This window comes from Dromaius novaehollandiae, chromosome 15 (genome assembly GCF_036370855.1).
Source record: "Dromaius novaehollandiae isolate bDroNov1 chromosome 15, bDroNov1.hap1, whole genome shotgun sequence".
NCBI classification, from domain to species: Eukaryota; Metazoa; Chordata; class Aves; order Casuariiformes; family Dromaiidae; genus Dromaius; species Dromaius novaehollandiae.
Window position 1 is genome coordinate 2,942,247 of NC_088112.1, and position 14,612 is coordinate 2,956,858.

General features: G+C 41.1%; 1 long non-coding RNA gene across 9 annotated transcripts in view; it reads right to left on the minus strand.

The window, feature by feature from the left end:
• Positions 1-14,612, minus strand: part of LOC112981814 (uncharacterized) — a 32,240-nt gene that overhangs the window by 16,631 nt on the left and 997 nt on the right. For 8 of the 9 annotated variants that reach the window (XR_010391710.1, XR_010391709.1, XR_010391711.1 and 5 more), the window contains exons 2-3: positions 14,498-14,598; positions 8,911-8,974 (exon numbers count right to left, since the gene is read on the minus strand). This is a non-coding gene — a long non-coding RNA (uncharacterized LOC112981814). Of the gene's footprint in view, positions 1-8,397; positions 8,569-8,910; positions 8,975-14,497; positions 14,599-14,612 lie in introns of all 9 variants that reach the window. The other variant, XR_010391713.1, reaches the window with a different exon arrangement.

A 14,612-nucleotide genomic window follows, 5' to 3' on the forward strand; every position in this document is an offset into this window, starting at 1 on the left:
TACAACTTGCTGTTACAGGATGTCATACAGACAGACAGGTTCAAAAAGAGATGAGATGAGCTCATGGACAGGTCTGTAAACAGATACTGAATGAACTAGGCAGAAGATGTGCTTTCTGCCTTCCCTAATACACTAACAGTGAATGCTGGAAGAGCATGAGAGGAATGGACTACAGAGGCTGGCACTACAGTGGCCAGGCTTGTGTATTCTCTGGAAACAGCACATCCTATTGTCATAGGGACAACAGGTAGACAATCAGGGAGATGGACCACTTGTCTGACTCATTGGAGCATTTCTTCTGTCATTATGACTAGATCATCCCAGCTGTATCTTCAGGTGTCTTTCAGGAGTTTTAACGGATTTGTGAAATTTGGTTTTTCACTACAAAAATCTTCCGTAATGTGTTGGGTTTTATCCATTTGAGATATATTCTTGCAATTTCCACTCACTTGCTCAGTACAGACTCCAATGCGACGGTCTGCAGTTCTCCGTTTTGCTCCTGGGGTCCTTCTCAGATATTGCTGTCACATTCACCATACTCTATCCCTCCTATAGTGAGACTCATTTAAGTGACAGGTTACACACTATAGTAGCTCCATAATTGCATATTTGTTTTCCTTCAGAGCTCTTGAGTGAATACCATATGGTCTTGGCAATTTCTTACTGTTCATCTTATCAGTTAGTCCTAAAATGCATTTTAATGTCATTTGAGACAGTTCCTTACATTTGTCCCCATAAAGTTTGGTTCTCATGGGAGAATAACCTACCTCAGCCATAGCTGGAACCAATGCAAAGCTTCAGTTTCTTTTTCAACCACAGTTTTCTCCTGTTACAGTACTCCTTTTAGAGCTCGATCATCTGTTGACCAAATCTCTGGCAAAGTACTTTACTCTCACAATTTTGAAAAAAATTATACTAGTAGTTTTTATTCCTCTACTGAGTTTGCACCTTAAAATTTTTTCTTGCTTGCCCTATAGGTTGAACTTGATAGTTTATGCTTTCTTTTTCATATAATTTCTTCATTTACTCAGTACTCCCAGATTTTGAATACTATCTTCTACTTGGCTGTTAGCATATTGCCTTTCCGGTCCCTTGTAGAATTATTTCACTTAGTGATACATTTCTCTGAGCTTCAGATAAAGGTTTTTTCATCTAGTGTCTCATCTCCTGCAAGCACTGCATGCTTATAGCAGCTGCTTTTAATTTCCTTTTAAAAAGCTTCCACACATTTGAGTTAAGTCCTATTTTAAAAGTTAGATATTATTGTGATGTACTTGTGGGGAGGAATCAAATCCTCTCAGGTTCTCTACCATGAGTCCCTCAGAAAAAAAGATCAACATCCACAAGGTATTTCCCAAGAAGGGAACCAGGGAGGCACGGGAGGGATGGGCAGAACGCATAACACCTCCATCTGGAAGGGAAAGGATGGAGAGGTCTTCTGCCACCACACTGCAGATAATGGGACCCCTGACCCCAGGGTAGGCGGGGGCAGAGGAGTCTCTATCACCAAGTTTTCAAAAGGCCCTGCAAGGAGGCTTTATCAGGCCTAGGTAGAGGAGAGGCAGGGAACCTGGGGGAGCAGGTTTTAAAGGATTCATGTTTAAAGGCAAGAGCCTCTACCTACAGAACAAGGTGAAACCCCTTGCTCAGGGAAGGCAGCCGGAGAGATCCCCCATTGCTACAGCTCTCCAGACACTCACACAAGCCCCATTTGGAGCACAACTGTCAAACGCATGGCCTTTCTTCAGTGTGTTAGATCGTTTCTGCTAGGCCAGCTCCGCTAGGCCAGAGAGAGCTTGGGGCCAAGACCTGTCGGCATTGCCCTACCGTGGCTCCCGTCTCTGCTGCAGGGCTCAGTACTCTCGCAGCTTACAGGAATTAATGATCAAATATCTCAGGATTGGTCAGCTGTTGCAGTACAAGGCCAGCATTGAAGGAACATACTGCACATGAAAGCCCCTGAGACAAAAGTAGGATCCAGGTTTGGTTGTCCCTCTGGTCTGTCCAGGCAGCTTTCTGCTCACAGCTGTCCGAGTCCCGGCACAACAGTGTGCAGTAACACACCAGCCTGTCTGCAGGGGCGGGCTCCTTCCCGGTTTTGGCCTCCTGGACAAGTACTGGAAAATGCTAGTGCTTTGAGTGTTACTTTCCTTCTCTGAAGTTGGTGGGACCACTGGTTTGTATAGTTAATGAATACCAAGAAGAAATAAATCAGAGCTTGGAGAAACGACCTTCTTCACTTTTCCTCCAGTGTGGCTTGTTGACACTGCTGCACTCCAATCTGAAAAATGCTGTCTATAACGAATACTAAATAGTAGGAGTCTCTTTCTCAGCACTGTGTTACTAAACCCGATTACCGTGGAGCACAATATGCTAGGAGAGAGCAGGGGTTTGGCTGTGTTTCTCTGCTTCAGATGCAGTCACACAAACTCAAGCTTAGGTGCCTCTGTGATCTCCAAGCAGCACGACTCGCTAACACCCTTTCCTAGCTACCCATTTATTTTTAAAATGTTATTTTGCTATTGTAACTCTGTTCTTTCAACCAATTTAATGTCATTTTTACTTCTGCCTTTTTAAAATTTACTTATGCTATCTGAATCTTCTTTTTAAACCAATCCATAACAAAATGTGAAGAGCTGCCTTATAGGGGAGCTCACCTATAGTTAATATTCAAAAACCCTCACAATTTAAGAAATTACTTACCTCTGTGTTATAAAATCCATATTTCATTGCCTTGCACCCCTCTCCTCAGTAAATTCCTGTATGCCTCAGCTTCACCACCGAGAACATTTCTGACCTTGTTGTGAGTACCTGCCCATGGAGGGTCCATGCAAAACCAAAGGATACCAGAAAGCAATGAACATTTTCCATACACTAATGACTTCTAAAGTGCTTCTACCACTCTTTAAGCTCAGAGGACCAGGAAGGAAAAGGGGATTTATATCGCAGAAGATGGCGAAACAAGCAATGAAAGAGGAAAGAGCCATAACAGGGATCCCACACACTTTAAAATTCCTGTGACCAACATGGAATACATCCGTCTATATTCTGGGACAACATTTTTGATTTACCTTCTCTACCAGCAGTTCCATCTTCCAAACATTTCAAGGCACAACCATTATGATAATTCTACACAATGAAGCACACAGGAAACAGTACTGGCAAAAAGGCTTGTTCATGCATAGTTAAGAGTTTGCTGGGTGATATTTTTTGCCCTTTAGAATATTGAATTCAGGCCGAATTAAGGTTTCCGAAAACAAGCACATAGTTCATGCCAATGCAATGTATAGCCTTTCCTTTTTGCCTGATATACTAGACTGATAAATACACACACACTTGCTATGCAGACAGTACCAAACACTCCAGCAGAAGTGTTATGAGAGAGTATAACAGGTTTTTTCGGTAAGATCAAACATGGAGTCAGGTGGGTGCACTGAACAGGAGATACTGGAACTTGCCACACATGCAAACACTTACATTGAGCTGTGCAAAGGTCATTCTGTTCTGTGAATAAGCCCGTGTCAACAGTGAGTATATATCAGAGTCCAGAAAACACTTTGCTAAGGAGATCTAGGGTTCCTGGGTTAAAAGGTTATGAAATTAGTTTAATCTCTATTTCTGTTTTCTTAGCTGTTCACTACCAATCTATTATATTCAAGTAAGTTAGTACAACCTAAATTTAAGTTTCCCAGCTTTTTTTTTTTAATGTAAACCTCATCATACTTCTACAAGACTGTTCAGACTTGTAGTTCAGACTGTTCAGAAGCTTCCCAAGCTAGCTTCAAGTTTCTTTTTTTAAATTAAGGATGAATTGAATGGTTCCTCAGCTGTTCACCAGCTCCATTCAATTTTTTATTGATAGCCTGGAAGAGGGAATGGAGAGTGTTTATTAAATCTGCCAAGATTAAATCCACTAAGAGAGGCTACAAATACATAGGGGATGGGAGTATTAAAAACTTTTAACAACTTGATTCCTAATTTACAGACAACTTCTCTATCGCAATTGTACTAAATGGAGCATTTTATTTTAGGGGAAAACACAGAATGGCCATCAGCTGGGCAGAAAACAGTCTGCCAAAACCAGATCTGAAGGTTCTGAACGAGGGTCAATCTCTTGAGCAAAGAGAAAACATTATACAGATACATTATCAGAATCGACTGCAAGACATCTGAAGCAGTCTGTCACTATAGTAAGTCTTACTCAGATTTCAGTGGAGAGGCATGTCCAGTATTGTACCCCTCTTCAAGAAAGGTTGACAGGCCAAGTGGCAAGAATAACATGAACAGTTAGAGGTTTGAAAAACATGACCGGAATCGAAAGACTGAGAAGATAGGTGCTCCAAAGAGAACAGACTGAAGGGAGATGCAATGACAGTCTTGATGTATACAAAAGACTGCTATAAAATGGGAGAGAAAGAGCAGTTCGACACATCCCAAGCTTGTCACAGGCAGATCTGATGCTGTTGCAGAAAAAGCAGATGGACAAAGTGATTTGCTGAGATTTCTTCCAGCTTCCACAATTCTGCGGTCAGTTGATGCTCATTAGAGTTTCTCGGTACTCCGTTCATCCTGATGTACCCTAGTGACTTCATACAGTAATTGCTCATGCACATTTACATCATTGCTGCACTAAGACATCATTAAGGTTACAGTGTCATACCTTCCTCTTATCATCTTAAGATTATCAGTCTTACAAATACCTCAAAGTGCTATTTGCCAAACCAGCTTGACTTACAACTCATTAATCGAAAGCCATTTTAATAATTAGTCCTCAAATTGTAATTCAACAGAAGATTTGTATCTCTATTTTCCTTTCTAACCAGTGCAACGGGCAGAGGGTCTGTAACTATTTGGCACCAGTACCTCCAGTCCCCTAGGACCTACATTAGAGCTCCTGGTGACAGTCTCCCATTCCACTGCCATCCATAGCTATAACAATTTAAGAAAAAGTGCACAAATCTTGGTCCTCTCCACTTCCAGATTCTTACAGAAGACACCAATCACCACTGCTGCCATTAGCATCTGGTCCCTTCCCTGGCACAAAAGCAGGGCCAGTAAAACTTATGTCAGTTCTGACATAGGCAGAGAGGTACTTAAAACCCTCCCCAGAGTATCCATTGCAGTGATTATTCATTCAGTATTAATGACAAATTCTTAATGTCGCTGTTGCTACACTTTAGCCTGTTATCTCTAGCCACATCCCCAGTGGGCATGGAAAACTGTTTAAGATGCAGCAACCAGTCAGGGCAGCTGACTGACATGACTGCTTCTTAGCAATGATTACTTACCCAAGGTGCCAAGGGAAAGCAGCGACGCCTTACCAAAATATTATAATCAGTTACCAATATTGATTAGAACCAGCTATAGCTTGGTTTCCCACTAGACTCATCAAATAAATGGTTGTGCTGTAGTACTGCTGGAGATTGTCAAGGAGTGGAAACCCAGAAGATTGCAGCCGTAAGATTTTTTTTTTTTTAAGCTTAATTCTTTACATCTCCTTCTCACAAATTCACATGGCTGTCATTTTCTCTTCCATTCCGATTACCTTCTTTGTAATGTATCGGCTCTCTTACATTTACTGAATAATTCCTGGTCTATTATATCTATAATTATACTAATAATAAAGCATGGCTTTTCATCAGCTAGCAGCTAATTACTTCAGTTCCTACCCAGCTTGCTAAGAAAACAGTCAGTTTATCTGTATCTTTATCAATCTCACTGTTGCTAAGCAGTCAATGCTAGTCAGCAACTGGTGTTGTTTGGTTTACTCTGGCTTTAAATGTATTTTGCAGTAGCTGACTAGCGGTGCCTTTTCAACCTCAGAGCAAGTGTTTTTCCATAGCGAGGAATCACAAGCCATCCGAAGTGCGGCACCTGCTTGGCAATGATTGTTCATCCCCACCAGTTTCAGAGCAGCTTTGGGGCTGCTAGTAAGCAGCCACTAGTTGCTGCAAGGCACAGCTTGGAACTGGAGAGCCCCAAAGAGAATTAGTTAGCAAACCAGCCTCGGTCATCTGTGATCTTAGCCCTACTGTTATCATGCTTTATCCAAGATTTTGTTACATGCAAACCGAAGTCATGAAGCACTCAAAAGCTCTGGTTTATCTAGCATTATCATAGTGGAGAACTACTTGCATTCACACACTATCTTCCCAGACTTCTTGGTATATCAGATTGTTCCTGTATCAACCGACCTACGAAGGGATGCTGTCAGCACGACTCTCCGCCACCTCGCTCTGGTTCCCACAAGCACAGGCTCCTAGCCACACCAAAGATGCTGAAGTACAACTAGTATCAAACTTAGTATCACAACAAATCAGCCCGGGTTGCTTTTTCTGCTAAGTGTCAGCTGTCATTTTTTCTATTACGGGTTGGAGAGAGAAGCTGATGTTCCAGGGCAGGAATTCCCACCATCTCCAGCCCTGGCAAGCTACCTCCTTATCTGCTCTCAGTTCATGATGAAATGTTAATGGCTGGTATCTCCAGCCTTTCTAGGGATTGGGCTAGGCCAAAACCCTTAATCCTTATATCTGATTCATGACTGCATACTCTGAAGCAAAAAGTGTTGGCAATTGACGTTGTTGTGCTTGATTTCAGACAGAGCGAATTCAAAAATGAGGAACTTTTGTTAAAAAATATACTCAGAGTGGCAGCCAGAAAGGTAAAGTGTTTTCAGATGGCAGGTAGACTATTTTAAGATTCTATATTGGAAGCTCAAAGAAAATGCATATAACCTGTCAAAAAAGACTTGAGAGAAAAACAAAAAGCTAGCATCATAAAACAGCAGGATCAGGGAGGCTGTTGGAAGTTAAAAGGTATCCTGCAAAAAGCTGAAGTTGTGTCTGAAAAAGGAAAACTAAAAAGAACATAAATTCTGGCAAACTAAATGTAAAAGCACAATAACGTAGACTGAAGAAAGAGTTTAGAAGCAGTTTGCTAAAGAAATAAAAAAAATGTAATAAATCCTTCTTGAACATATCAAGAGCAAGAAGCTTACAAGAGCCAGTGGGCTATACAGGTATAAAAGAAGCACTCGGAAAAGATAATGCCATAGCAAAAAATCAAAAAATCTAAATAGGCATATGGCTTGCATCTCTATTCACCTGGAGAATCTTGGAGAAACTCTGACACCAGCATCTTATTTTTAGGGACTCATAGAAGGATTGTCTTAATATATAACATTATTTAGATTAGGAAACAGACAAAATGAATAATAACACATCGCTGGCAGTGAATGGTATTCATCTAAGATGTTTACAGAATGTTAAATATGAATTATGTGAGCTAATACCTATAGTCTGCAACCTTTTGCTGAAAAATGCTACGGTTATCAGAGGACTGGAAGGTAATTAATATGAAACCAGTTTTTAAAAATAAATTCAGGAGTGATTCAAGGAACCACAGACCACTAAGTCTAATGTCTACACTGATCATGTTGGTGGAAGCTCTAGTAAAGAATGAATTAATCAATATATGAGTAAGTGCAACACATTAAAGAAGAGTAAATATGATTTTGTCAAAGGAATCTAGGCCTCCTAAATCCACTGGAATTCTCTGAAGGAATCAAAAATGTGTGAATAACGGAGACCCAAGTGAGAAGTTTTCCATGTATTTCTAACTCGCCCCAAGCTCCCAGAAACCACACACAGGTTTAAGGAGATCCCTCATGAAAAGCTCTTAAATAAACTAAACAGCCATGGACTAGAGGTAAGAACCTCATAGAGATAAATAACCAGTTAAATAGAGGAAACAGAAGATAAGAGCAAATGATGAGTTTTCTCAATGGAAAAGGATCATCAGTAGCAAGAAAAATATGACTATGCCACTGTATGAATTTATGGTGCATCCGCTGCTTGACTACCAAGTACAGCTCTGGTACCCTCACCTCAAAAGAAAACCATAGCAGGAAAAAGATGAGATACATGGAAGGATGACAAGCATGATAAGAAGTACAAAACTGCTTCCATAAAAAAAAATTTAGCATGTAGAAGATGAATAGGAAATGATGATTTGCCTGCCTTTGTCTTTCCCAGTTGTACTGAGTAGGCCAGGTGCCACAGAGGGAAATGGATATTATATGTTCGGCCATTGAATCCTTCATATTCTGTCACACAAGAATTTCAAGAGGCATGTAAGAATCAGGACAGAGAGGTTTCAGTCACAATGCCATGCATGTTCTTCCGAAAAAAAAATGATGGGGGGAAAAAGGAAGGACAAAAGACTGTTGTTGTAGTGCTTTTTGTTCCTGTTACTTCTAAATTGTCATTCAGTGGATGCCTCCCCTTCTTTTCTCATTTGCCCTCCCCACTCTACAGTTCTAGAATTCAAAAAAAAAAAAAACCTTAGGCAATATTTACCAGCATTTAACTGACTATGACAATCCAGCCATGTACTTACCAGCCTATATAGTGATGCATTTTATCACAGCTCCTCTCACCTTTTTACTCTTCTCTCATTTTTCAAACTCACTTGAGCATAATAGGTTCAAGTTATTAGCTTAAGTTTCTTCAAGGACAGCACTCCATTTGCTTCAGTTTGTGCAGTGGCTAGTACCAATTGGTCCCATACCTGATAATGGTGAACTATTAATATTATGCAGTCATTTTAATTGCAACCTGTTGCCTAGAAATTAGGAGCTGTATGAACAGTTTCTTCTATCCATAATATTATTGTCCCATTGTGCATTTTGGATTTTAGCTCTCATTAAAAGTAATAGAGGGAAACAGTCTGTAGCAAACTGAATGTGTTTGTTTTCACAGTTCACCTCCTGCTCTTCTACGCTAAAACATACTCTCACTCAGTGTCAAGACCACAGCTGTTGCCATCTTTTACTTACCTGCTGAGTGCAATATTTAGCTTGAGGGACAGTGAAGTTTTCTGTTTGTTAGTTATCAGGTCAATAACTCTCACCTTATCACTTCAGTTTCCATTCTGTTGATAAAACCTGTCAGCCTTCCTTGAGTGGTTCCTGGCCCTCAGAAAAAAAAAAAAAAAAATCACATTAAATTGGCACAACCAAGTAAATCTGTAAGGGATGTGCTCCTGAATCCCCAAAGGGAAGGGGGGAGGGCTTGATTTCTCTCCTTCTTCCTTCTTGCACAGCTCCAATGTCCAACACTTAGAGCTCTGTTGAAATCCTCCCTAAGGATTCAGCAGTTAAAGTCAGCTCAGGTCTTTCAATATGGCCCAGAGGAGATGTCCATGGAGCTGAAATTGATATATTTAAGTGCAAGAGACAATAATCATTTCTTCAAGTATAAGCTAAAAATACCCAGAAGAAAGTGGAATTCATAATGGAGATTTTAAAGATCTGTGACATACCAGAGTCTGCACAAGGGTTTTAATGAGAAAGCAGCCAATTTAATTGGCCAGTGAGAGCAGATGCTTTGCTGGGTGAGGGGGCTACAACGCCTCACATCCCATACACCGCCACAAGCATCGCTGCTGTGCTTAATATGGCTGCGACAAGCCCATGTCACAGGAGCAGATCATCAGAAACAGGAAGAACCTCGATAATCAACATTTCTTTGTTGTCAGATCACGCAACTGAGCCATAAGAAGAAAGCACTAAAAGGAGGAAGCAAAAGCTGACACCGAAGCGCTTCCAAAGGTAATTACACGACTGACCATCTTTGGTTATCGATGCTTACTTAATTATTATGATACGGCTCCGCACTAGGCAGGAAGTAAAAACGGTCTGTTAAATTTCAAAGCCTGTTAATATGCTGCATTAACAGGCAATTGCTGAGTAAAAGGGTTAAAATCTGTAGGTCTCCTACAGGAAAAACACTTTTAAAGTATATGTCACCATTCAAAGGAAACCCAGAAATAACCTCCATGGACCATTCAATTATAGGCAATCACCACACAGCGCTCCTTCTACTTGTGGCATTGCTCATCAATCAGGTTTTCTGTCATGATGTCTCTTCTCATAGCAGTCACCAGAAGGCTCTGAGCTCCTTCTGAATTCATGTGACATCTCCTGTCAGGGGCTGTCAACACCAGGAGATTCTCCCTGGGCCTCCGAGTTAATCACAAAGCACCAAGATACAGCCCCAAAACGCACTCCCAGTTTCAGCTCTGGATTACAATGACTGTGACTGAGGGGCTTTGCAGCAGGCAGGGAAGAGTGAAACGCCAGTGCCAGTTACAGCTTATGAAAATAAGAAAGAGCAGATATTTGAATATAGATATTTGAAAGATACAACAGCATTAAGAGAAATACAGTCCAGGTTTTAGGTCTATAATTAATTAGGACTTCCTCAAAAATGTCCTTTACAAACGTATTTAACAGAAAGATGAGATTGTTATCTTTAGCCTTCCCAGCTTCCCAGCTTGAGCATTGATCCTGCATTCCATGTCTGTTTAACAATAAAGTGACCTAGTGGAATAAATTTATAAACCTTAATAAATCGTAGTTGGCAGTATTGACAGGGTGTGTACATGCACATTTGTTTTTGTTTGAACATATTATAAGAAATCTAATAAAATAAACATTTTCTACGTTTGTGAATTGTGAACTTAGATCTTCTATAATTACAGTGTTTCAAGTATACTCAGTCAAAGTCACATTTTTTTTTTAAGCCATAAATTTCTGGCTAGAGAAAATTTGATGTGTATCAAACCTTACGTGTTCCATAAGTTACTTTGTTCAAGATTCAGAAAAAGAAAAAAGTAGATGAAATACCTAATTTACCAGAAGACCCTTATGAGACAAGAGGAAGAAACAGCTTCGGCACCTAGGGAATAAAGTTCCAGTGGCAAATACGCCTCAAAGAGAAGAACTTGTAGATAAGTTGATTTTGCCTAGGCTTTAAAGGGGGATTGGCAGTAATGAGGGTTTAAGGCACTGAATAGCTGAGTGCTTTCAATTCCAAGTCTTCTGAAGGACCTGAGAAGAACTCCTATAACTTCCTAGAAAACAACCTCAGATGTCTGTTTTTAACTTGCTTTCTACAGCCAGTCTGGTGTCCTCTTTCCACTAAAAGAAATACATTTCTTAAGCAGCAAAGTGTCTATTTGCTTAAAATTACTAGTGATATCTTGACAGCCTCATTCTCAAATTGTGAGAAACAGAAAATATTTTCTCTCTTTTCACCTTCTCCATTCCCTACATGATTTTATGGACTTCTATACATATAAATATTAGAGTAATTTCCTATTTGCTGAAGTCATCACCTGTTCAATCTTTTCTTCTATGTAGACACTTCCTATTTTATCTCACCTTGCTGCTTTTTCTATATCTTTCCTAGTCCTACAGTATCTTTTTGAGATTTAAGGACCGGAACTCCTCACAGCACTGAGCCGATGAGCATGCCATGGATTTATCCAATGGGATAATTATGCTTTACATTTTGCCCTTTAATCCTTTCCTAGCAGTTTTTACAGATTGACTTGCCTTTCTGACTGCCATGAGCACACAGCTGATGTTTTCATAAAACAACACGAATTGATGCCAGAACCTCTGCAGCAGATAATTTAAAACCTACAGGGCGGTAGGTGACTGCCTGGTATGCATAGTCAAGTTTGTTTTCCCTCATTTACATTACATTGCATACATATTACAATGAAGTTCATCTGCAATTTTATCACCCAGTAACCTGGTATCATGAGAGCTTTCTACAGCTCCTCATTGTCAGCTACTGGTTTTACTTACCCCAAGTAATTAATAATGTCAAACTTTATCATCTTTCTGAACACTTAAAAACTTAGTTTCTTGCACTGTGTTGGAAAACGTGAAGAACAGCTGGACCACTGGTAGTGAATAATAAAGGAGCCCTCCAGCCTTTATGCTCTTCCCATCACCATGATCTGGACAGGGACTTTCCAGCAGAAGAAGAGCACATAACAGACAGCACAGCCTTTAAAGGAAAGCAGTAAAGGTCTGATGAGGTAGAGCAATCTGTTGGACACAGGCAAACAAGGCAGAATGACAGCAGTGGGGAAAGGGATGAGGAAGACAGGTACACCAATATCTTCCAAGGACTCAAGAAGAAAGCCTCCACCAATATTCTCTTTTTCACCATTTCCTGACCAACAGCCTCTGCTGCCAAGAAAACTCTCTTCTGGTCTCAACCAGAAGCTGCCACCACATCCGACAGCCTCTCTCCCCTACTCCCCTGTCCCAGTCCTCACTAGACATCTTCCTATAGGCCTTAGATGGGAAGAAGCAGCCTTGGCCACTAGAGATGATGTATAAGGAGGTGGTCAAAGTGGCAATGCTGGTGGAGGTTGGGCCCTAGCTTAATGTTGCAGCTGTGGCTCCATACTACTGCAGCTGTATACCACCTAGGGCTAATGCACAGCTGTCTCGTGCCTGTTGTCACTCATCCTATGCCTGAGTATTTCTGAGAAGAAGCTGGCTCTGTCTTCTCTAACCTTCCCATTGGGTGGTTGTAGGCAGCAGTAAGATTCCCCTTTGACTTCTCTTCTTAAGGCTAAACAAACCCCAGTTCTCTCAGCCTGTATGCTAAGTTCAGCAGCCCACAGATTACCAGCATCCGAGCCCAGCCATTCAGGCAACTTTCCATCCAACTTACAGTCTACTTCTCAAATCCATATCTCACCAATTTGGTACAAGGATACTATGGCAGACCATGCCAGAGGCCTGGCTAAAGTCGAGGTAAACTACATCCACTGCTCTCCCCTTGTTCACTAGCCAATCTCATCCCAGAAGGCAATCAGGTTGGTTAGGCACAATCTGCCCTTGTCAAATCCACACTGGCTGTTCCCAATGACCTTCATGGGCTTAGAAAAAGCATCCAGGAGGATGTGTGCCATCACCTTCCCAGAGTCTGAGGTTAATTTAACTGGTTTATAGTTCCCAGTCCTCCTCCTTACTCCTTTTGAGTGTGAGTGTGTGAGTCATTCGTCCTTTTTCAATCATCAGAAACCTTCCCTTATTAACCATGACCTTTCAAAGACTACAGAGTGGACTTGCAATGACATCAGCCAGCTCTCTCAGCACCCCCGGGTGCACAACACAAACGTCCCTCCCAGCTAGCAGGAGAACTGTAGCAAGTCACGCTGGGACCTGTGGCAATTCTTCATGGCTTATCACCTCTTCCTTCTCCATGCCCCTTCAGCTCTCTGACTGCAAGCTGCAAGGATGCAAAGTAGCTGAGCTGGAAGGACACAAGCAGCAGCCCTCCTGCAGAATGCACTGTCCTCCTGCACGCCTAACTCTCGAGTCACTTGTCTCTCTGACATTTATTCCTTCAGCCATGTTACTCCACAACCACCCGCTTCTCTGATTCCAGCTATCTCAGTTTTAGTCCTGCTTTGGACCATCTCCTTCCTCATCTCTCAGAACCTCTCTCTTCTCATCTTCATTCAGCCGCTTTCTTCCTCCAGAGTAAATCACATAAATGCGCAGCAATTCTTCAGCTGAAGTTGTTCAACTACTGTGGCATCCTCATAATATGAATCAAAACAGATTAGCTCTGCTATTGACTTGGCTGTTGCAGAGAAGACAGAAAGCATAGCATACCAAGTGGCTCGGGACTTGAAAAGAAAAACAGGGCTAACACAGCAGAGAAGATCTTGGATGAACCAATACCAACAAACACAGTTTAAGTTGATACCATGTTGATGAGAGAGAAAATTAAAGCAGGAGAATAGAGTAGGGATGCTGATATTTCTATTCTGCAGGTAATTTTCATCCTCAAACAAATCATAGTTGCTTAGAAAATACCAATCTACTGAGACAATTTTAATATTCATTGTTTTATACAGACAAATTTACTAGGACAGAAAACTAAATGGCTTTGTAATTAAGAGAAATCTGGGGTTGAAAAGGACAAATGATTTGTGTTGTATACAACACTCCAAAAAAGAATCTATTGAAAACCAAAGGAAATTCAGTAGTTAGGGCAAGCTTTCAGGCCTATGGAAGACAGAGTAGTTACATATTTCCTGGAAAGCTGCACTTGGAGCTCAAACTTGTAGCCAGCCAAGAAGAAAACAGGAGTAATATTGAGCAAGAACTACGAGTTCTTAACAAGAATTACCAGCAAAAGGAAGACCACATCCTGGAAAGAGAGGCAAATTGTCACAATGACCAAGAACCTCTCTACCCATGGAAGTAGGAAATAAGTATATAAGTACATTGTTCAGCTGGAATGAGGAGGGCAGTAACACTTGAAGTTCTGAAGGAAACCAGCAGGGTAAGGAGAATATAAAACACGTCTATACTCATACTGGCACGCCAGGCTCTTGGTTGGGAACTCTGCCATCTCCTGTTGCAACACAGCTGAAACAAATATGCAGACGTACAGCAAATATAAACCGAGGAAATCTGTGAATGCTATCAATCATATAATCAGGCTGACTGGCAACAGAGATGGATGGAGGTTTATACACAAACCCAACCATAACTGCTTTTCATTCACAAATGTTTTGCACACATATATACTCATTTCCCATTTATGAGTGTCTTTAATCATATTACTGATTACAGGAATATTAACGAACTGTTTCTGATCACACCAGAGCTTACTTTTTGCCGTAAGAGAAGTCCTTTCTGATGCGCTAACTTCTCCTTTTGTAACCCAATGACAGAATGCTCAGCTGTCCATTAATCTGCTGTCCCAGGCCACGCTGGATCAGGAAAA